General features: G+C 41.2%; 1 long non-coding RNA gene across 1 annotated transcript; it reads left to right on the top strand.

Moving 5' to 3' along the window:
• The first annotated feature begins 1141 nt into the window (after nucleotides 1-1141).
• On the top strand, nucleotides 1142-1804 carry LOC111813447. Its single transcript, XR_002818710.1, has 3 exons — nucleotides 1142-1266; nucleotides 1513-1640; nucleotides 1786-1804. It is a non-coding gene; the product is annotated as an uncharacterized LOC111813447 (long non-coding RNA).
• The last annotated feature ends 6348 nt before the right edge of the window (nucleotides 1805-8152 follow it).

The following is an 8152-nucleotide window of genomic DNA, read 5'->3' as shown; positions in this document are numbered from 1 at the left end:
AGAACCTATTTTTATTTATTTAGTTTTTGAGACAAGGTCTTGCTATGTAGCCCTTACTGTGTAGCCCAGGCTGGTCTGGAACTGGTAGCGATATCCTGCCTTAGCCTCTTGAGTGCTGGAATTCCAGGTGTGCACCACTAAAGGAGCCATTTTTAGTCTGCTATTTGTGGTCATGTGCCTTTTAGCCATATATATAGATAATTATGTGTTATATATCTGCCCTTAGATTCCGTACTCCTCCTTTAATCCAGACCAAAAAGGAACTGTCAGACAAAGTACAACTACTAGAGGTGAGTTACAAATGGGTTAGTGTGGAGGACCACTTGGGTGACTCCTTGAAGGAGTTGTTGTTTCCTTTTGGCTGAACCTGACTCTGTTTCGTGTGTTGATATGTGCAGAGCTGGCTAAGACTTTTCCTTATTCTTTCAGTTTACTTTTAGTGATGAATACTGGTCCAGCCAAGGTGCTGATGGTACTCTTTAAAGACAGCAGGCGGCATTTCCTCAGACCCTGTTGTTCCCTTGTGTGCATCAGGATGGGCTGTAGAGCCAGTATTCCACCGTGGCACTGTTAGTTGGGATCCTCTGGATCAGGCTCAAGACAGAGGCTAGGTTTTCCTTGGGCATAAAGGATTGCACATCTGAGCTGAAGAATAGACCTTAAAACACTGCATGCTCCCTTGGTTGTGTTATGCAGATTACTCTTTCTGCACATCCTTTCTGCATATTGCCTAGGTGATTTCAGGCCTCCGGCCTAGCCCTGCTCACAGTGCTCACCTGTTTCCCGCCAGTCTCACAGTCACTCATCCTCAGGCCACACCCTTCTTCATGGATTAACACAGCTCAGGTTAAGCCCTGGATCAAGACCTTTGTTCTGGTGAGCCATCACCGTGGCTGGAGTTAGGACCCCATGGCTCCCCATAAGGACAAATATGCCTCAGTGTCTATTCTCACCATGGGTTGCACTGAAAATGGTAGATTGGAATTAACACTGGAATTCCAATAACTTTCTGTGGGATTCCAAATATAAACTTCCTGGGCTGTGATGAGGACCAAGAAGGGCTCTCTGTAGATTAGCCTGTAGTACTTCTCTTATCCCAGGTTCCCTGACAATGATTATGTACTTTTTCAGGCTCTGGGAAACATTGAAATTGCCATGAAGCTGGTGAAGACAGAACTCCAAAGCTCAGAACACCCATTGGATCAACACTATAGAAACCTGCATTGTCATCTGCACCCACTAGAAAATGAAAGTTATGAGTTCAAAGTAAAAAAAAAAATCATTTCTTTTCATACTTTTATACTCATAAGACCCATATCCCCTATTCTCCTACCTGCTCTGGTTAAAGAATTTCTCTCTGCCAGCAGCTTGGGAAAATAGGCTTTTTTTCTGCCTTAGATGCCCATTAGGAGCAGGAGTTTCTGCCACGTCCTGCCTGAAGCCCTTAGTTGTTCATTTCAGGCCCGTCTCTTCAGAGCTCACGTCAGTCATTCCTTCCGCTGCCCTCCACAGGTGATCTCCCAGTACCTGCAGTCTACCCATGCTCCTACACACAGTGACTACACCATGACCTTGCTGGAGGTTTTTGAAGTGGAAAAGGAGGGGGAGAAAGAAGCCTTCAGGGAGGATCTGCATAACAGGTCTGTGTCTGCTTTGAGCCTGGGAACACATGTCCTTGCCCGAAGTGCAGTTGAGGACCTTGAGGTAGCAGAGGCGGCTTGTGGCTTCTTTATGTCTGTGGCCTGTTTACATGAGAGCAAGAGTACAGTAACTGCCTTCTCGTAGGACGCTGCTGTGGCATGACTCCAGGCTGAGTAACTGGGTGGGAATCCTGAGCCACGGGCTTTGCATTGCCCCGCCAGAGGCCCCCATCACAGGTTACATGGTGAGTAGAGCTTGAGCCCTGGGTAGGACACGGGAGAAGGATTCCAGTTACTCAGTGCTGTCCTTTTCTTATCTTCCAAGTGAGCATTAGGCAGTACTGGGCTAGGGATATAGCCCAGTGGTAGAGTGCTTGCCTAGCATGCCCAAGGCCCTGAGTTCAATCCTCAGTACCACCAAAAACAAAAACAAACAAGCAATTAGGCAGTACATTTCCCAAAACTTAAACCAGCCCACTGATAACTTCTTGGTGTCTTACTGGGTTCTTCTTTAAATTCCAAATGACACTGTTTCATTGCTTCAGAATGCTAAGATTCATTGATGTTTTTACTCTGGAAGAGAGCTGTGAAGTACTGGATGCAAGACTATATTTTCTTTAAAAGAACAGCAAAAAGCCTGTCAGTGGTATGAGCCTTCCTTCTACTAATAATGGATTAAGCAGATGACCTTCACTTTGTTTATTTTAGTTTGGAAAAGGCATCTACTTTGCTGATATGTCTTCTAAGAGTGCCAAATACTGCTTTGCCTCCAGAATAAAGAATATAGGGCTGCTGCTTTTATCAGAGGTGAGGAAGGAGCATATCTGTGACTTTCAGTTTATTAATTTTTATGTTTTTTTTCCAGTGAAGAGGATTTGACCTTAGAAACAAGAGATTCACCTGAGATGAATTGAGGTTTGCCAAGGGGAATTTCCATTGTATTCCATTTTCTAGAGGCAGGGGAAAAAATTAGATGGAGTTCTCTTTGCAGCAACTCTCTCTCTCCTTTCTCTCTCTCTCTCTCTCTCTCTCTCTCTCTCTCTCTCTCTCTCTCTCTCTGTCTATCTCTGTGTCTTTCTGTTTCTATCTCTCTGTCTCACTCTGTCTCTCTCTTACACACACACACACACACACACACACACACACACACACACACACCCTTGTGGCTATTTGACTCACAGTTCTCTCTTTGTTTGTCTCCCCCTCTCTGTTTCTCCCTTTCCTCCTCTTTTGCCTGCTTCTTTATTTTTTCTTGTGAGGGAGGGTCTCCCTGTGTTGCTCAGGCAGGCTTTGATCTTCTGACTCAAACAAAGCTCCTCACTCAACATCCTACTGAGTCCCACGCCTGTGTCGCCCCACCCATGTTTCTTTGGTGCTGTAGATGGAACCCAGTATCTCACACATTATATGAACACTCTGCTACTAAACTACACCCCCAATCTGACTGGTAATATTCTAGCTTTTTTTGGCAGAACCAGAGATTGAACTCAGACCCTTGCGCTTGTCAGGGAAGTGCTTATTCCACTGAACCATCTCCCCAGCCCTATTCTAGCTTTGTATCCACAATAAAAATTAAATACAAAGTTAACTCTAGCCAGACACTCTAGCCAACCATATTACCAGAGATCAGCTTCTGAGTTCCTATTTAATTTTTCATAAGCAAATCTTTATTGGTATATTTTTTATTAATAAGCACATCATTCGTTATGGAGAATTTGTGTCTGTATATGATGTTGTTTCTTGATTCTTTTTTCCCCATTCCCATTTCCTTTCAACTCTTCTTCCTTCTTTATTTACAAAGAACTGTTTCCATTTTTGCTTCTATTCCTTTTTCCATGTCTCTCCTTTCTTCACCCTCCCTTCATCTCATTTGAACATTTTCTTCCCATTTCCCAATAGCTACTATATATTCTGGTCCTCATTTATATTTTCAATTTCCTACAGCAGAGAAACAATGCAATAAACATGTATATGCCATCTATCTCTCTTAAATATGGGCTCAAAGTGTACCTATTTAGCAAGAATTGTCTATAGCTAGTTCTTCATGGCAGAGTATTACTCTATTATATAAAAACTTCACATCTTTACCCATTCATCAGTTGATGAGCATATTAACTTTTTCTAGCTAAAGCTATTAAAAACTGTGCTGCCATAAACACTGTGTGTATATGTTGCTCTTATGATATCTTTCATTCTTTCATGAAGAAACACTGTGCTTAAACATTGTGGATTGACACTACTTCTTAGAATTGGGTCTGGGGGTAAATCTGGTACTCCATGAAGTTATGGTTTTTACTGTCAGTTAAAAAAAATTCTTTCATGTAAAAAGAAAGAGGAATATCATTTCATTTTTTTTAATTTTAAAGAGAGAAAAAACTCTCAAAAATTGGAAACAATATGGCAAGAATGGTTCATACATTGTGTATTGTTTTATTAGCCAGGGTTTTACTAGAGGAACAGGTATAACACATGGAACAGATATAACGCAAGGTGTACAAATGTGTAAAAAGTTACAAGATTGGCTTAACTGATATATAACCCTTTATGTTAGAGTTTCAAGGTGCACTTGTTTTCTTACAGAAGACTGAAGTTTATCTTTCTTTATGGCAGAACACTATTCTGTTATGTGTAACTACTACTATATTTTCTTTATCCTTCGTGTTGTGGAGGGTCACAATATTGTCATGCTTAAAGCTTATCTTTGCAAATTGGAGTATATATCACAAGCTATTAATCCTCTTGGGATTTTGTATCAAAGGCATGGGAATGTATTTTTGGTTTGGTCAGGCAGATATACCGCCCCATGCTTTGATTCAAAAGCTGGTGATACAAGAAGCAGGGGGGACAACAATGTCGAAGTACTGGTGTAAAATAGTGATGAATCAGATAGCACCTGTAGGGGATCGAACCCAGGACCTTGCACTTACCAGGAAGGTGCTTAAGCCACTGAGCTATTTCTCCAGCTCCCCCACCCCCAATGTGTTTAAAGTGATTTTTCATAAGGCAACTTTTGAAGAGTAGCACTTCTGAGCTTTGGTTCTTCAGCTTTCACTGATCCTGTGAAATTCCTGATATCTCACCAATAAATCTCTCCCTTTCTATAGTTGCACCATCCAAGATTAACTTCTATAGTATGGGAATAGAACTGCAGTTAAATATCACATTATACTAGAGCTACCTGAGATAGTGGGAGTTTGAGTATCTGCAGAGAAACAACCTTCAGGACTATGGAGGACACCAAAATCTCCTTGAGTTCCATAGTGGTCAAGACAACATAGTCACTTAAAATATTCAATTATAAATTGCTCTGAAAGTAAAAATAGTTTGGAAAAGGCTCATTCAATCTTTTTTTTTTTTTTTAACTGGGGACCTTGTGCTTGCCAGGCATGTGCTGAAGTTGCTCAGCTATCTCTCCAGCCTCCATTTTGATATTTAAAATATGAACATGCAGTTTGATGAATATTAGATGTTAATCAAGGAACCAGGGAGATGGCTTAGTGAAATAAGCACTTCCCTGGAAAAAGCAAGGGCTTGAGTTCAATCCCTGTTTCTGAAAAAAAAAAAAAATGTTAATGAAACTATTTTTTTTTTCTTCAACATATAGGACACCACTTCACACATATAGGAATGACATCCCCATGTCCCAAACCAGTGGGTCAGTCAACGAAGGTCACCTGGGGGAGGAGCGGGAAATTGAAGAGGGGACAAAGGACAGGAGACGCGAGAAATGGAGGCAAGACAAAGATTCTGATCAAGCCTCGTTTATTTAGGGGAGGTTCTGGGTATATATAGGGGGTGATGGAATGAGGAAGTCTCGGCTCTTGGGGTCGGCAGGTATCTAGGCAACGGGGAGGGTGCAACCCCTAGGGCATAGCACGTGATTCCCAGGGAATGGGCAAGGTGAGAAGGGCCATAAACTTGACTCAGCAGAGGAATAGAATGGATACCGGTTAATGGCCTCCAACATCCCCACACCTACAAGAAGGGAATTTTGTGCCATTCTTGAATCCATAGTATTTTTAAGGTGAGGGCTATAGCTCAAAAGCACAATGCCTGCCTGGCAAGCAGGACGTCATGAGTTTGAATGTCGGCACACCCCATCGTCAATATTTCAGACTGCTGACACATCATAACATCAAATGCAACAGTTTATATTCAATTTTGACTACCTTTAAATATTTATATTTTGGTTTATGCAATTTATTCTCTGGCTGCCCTTGTTTGTTTTCTCAAATGCTAAATGATCCTTTACTAAAAAGCTCCGAAGGTCCAAGCACTCAGCTTTGGGTAGGCAATACTTAATACTTTGCCAAATGAGAGGATGTGCATGTCTTTCTATGTGTCCTCCTTAAAGTTGGTCTGAGAATTGCTTGATTTCACTTGCTGCACGCCAGGGACATTTTATGACTACCTGGTAGTAAAGAAAATATGAAGGAAGAAATATGACTGTTTCAGTGACATACATTGGGTCTTTGACAGAAACAAAGTATAACTAAAGAGCAAAATGAAAGATTGTTACAGTTGTGACTGAGGCTGTGAAGAGGATGAAAATGATTACTCAGAAATGAGCTATGGTTCAGTCACCAGGAACCCTGAGGGGCTGCCTCTGCAGCATAAGAGAGCCTCAGAGGAACAGCCCAGATCTGAGACCTCTGACCTCTGCAGTTCTTTATTTGTAGCTCAGTGACCTGATAACAAAGATTTAGAAGAAAAGCATTTCCAACATTTTTGTACAGGAATTTTGGTCAGGGGTGAGGGAAAGAATGGGATGGGCTGTTGTGTGATGCATATTGGCCCAGTTTAAGCAATCTTATTGAAGGGACACAATAGGCAGAACAAATATTTTTGACAATAACCGCATTTAGTTCTGCTGACTGCTGTCCTGCAGGTTCTGCTGTAAACTCTAATCATGCATTCCAGGAGTCTTGAGCTATGTCCAGAAAGTCCCTTCTGCTTTTGCACTTATTTCAATCACTCTTTGGCCAGAGACTCCACATGAGAGATAGATAACGGGAAGTAGAGTGACAGACTTAAATAGGCAGGGGACAAAGAGATAAAGTGGAGGGGGAGGGAAGGGGAAGGGTTGAAAAAAAATAAGATGTGCTATGTATATGAACCAGCTACCCATGAGAAACATGGTAATTAGGTACTACAAACATGTGCTAATAAAAAATTAAAATTGAGGAAAGATAAAGCTACAGATATTTTTTGTGTTCAGTGATACTACTTTTTATAACAAAAAAGCTATAATTGGAAAGGAAAATATGAAACCCACTTGAAATACATGATAGGTTATGGCCCCAGTATGAATTGCTGAATTATTACAGTGGACATCCAATATGGCTGAAGTCCTTAAAAGAGTAGTTTATCTTCCCAGAGACCACCTTCCTTCTTCTTCAACTCAGCCAAGGGTGCAATTTCCTTTCACCTTTCCCGCCACCTCAGGGAAGGCCCCAGTCAGCTCCTCAGGTGTATCTAAACATCCCCCTCAAGCCCCACCCCTGGCAGAAGGCCATGAAAGCCTCAGCTTGCTGTGACACTCAAAACCTATCAAGTATAGTATAATTTTTAACTACAGTTTTTATTACCATACTATAGAAGTTAGTCCTGGCTGATAAAAGTATAGAAAGGGAGAGATTTATTGGTGAGATGTCAGGAATTTCACAGGATCAATGAAAGCTGAAGAACCAAGGCTCAGAGATGTTATTCTTCAAAAGTGTTCTGGTGAAAAAATCACTTTAAACACACTGGGCCACTAGTGTACATTATAGCCACTAATGCCATTCTGTGAGGAACTTCTGCTTTATGCAATAATTGTGCTGTCTGATTCATCAATATTGTATACCAAGACTTCAACATTGTTGTCTCCCATACTTTTTGTATTAATAGCTTTTGAGTCAAAGCATGAGGTGGGTATATCTGCCTAGCCAAACCAAAAATATATTCCCATGCCTTTGATACAAAAATCCAAGTGAGGGCTGGTCGAATAGCTCAGTGGAGTAAAGCTCCTGCAAGCAGGTACAGAGGCTCAGGATTGGATCCCCAGGCCTGCCACGCTGGCCCCGCCCCTGGTGGGCGCTTAGATGCAATTGAGACTGGGCGTGATAGTTCATGCCTGTAATCCCAGCTCTTGGGAGGCTGTAAATGGGAGAATCACTATGAGTCTGATCTAGTAGTGAGACCCTAAACACCCTGTAGACCCTTCCCTAAAATTAAAAAAAAAAAAAAAAAAAAAAAAACACCAAGGGAGTTAATAGATGGTAATATATACTCCAATTTGCAAAGATAAGCTTCAAGCTTGACAATATTGTTATCCTCCACAATATAAAAAAAGGATAAAGAAAATATAATAGTATTTACACATGATGGAATACTGTTCTGCCATAAAGAAAGATAAATTTCTGTATTCTGTAAGAAAATGAGTGTGCCTTGAAACTAACACAGTGTTATAAATCGGTTAGACCAATTTTGTAATTTCTTATACATTTGTACATCTTATGTTATATCTGTTC

Source organism: Octodon degus, unplaced genomic scaffold (genome assembly GCF_000260255.1).
Source record: "Octodon degus isolate 3935 unplaced genomic scaffold, OctDeg1.0 scaffold00189, whole genome shotgun sequence".
Classification (NCBI taxonomy): Eukaryota; Metazoa; Chordata; class Mammalia; order Rodentia; family Octodontidae; genus Octodon; species Octodon degus.
Note: the sequence above shows the minus strand (reverse complement) of the source record. Positions and strands in the feature narration are given on the sequence as shown.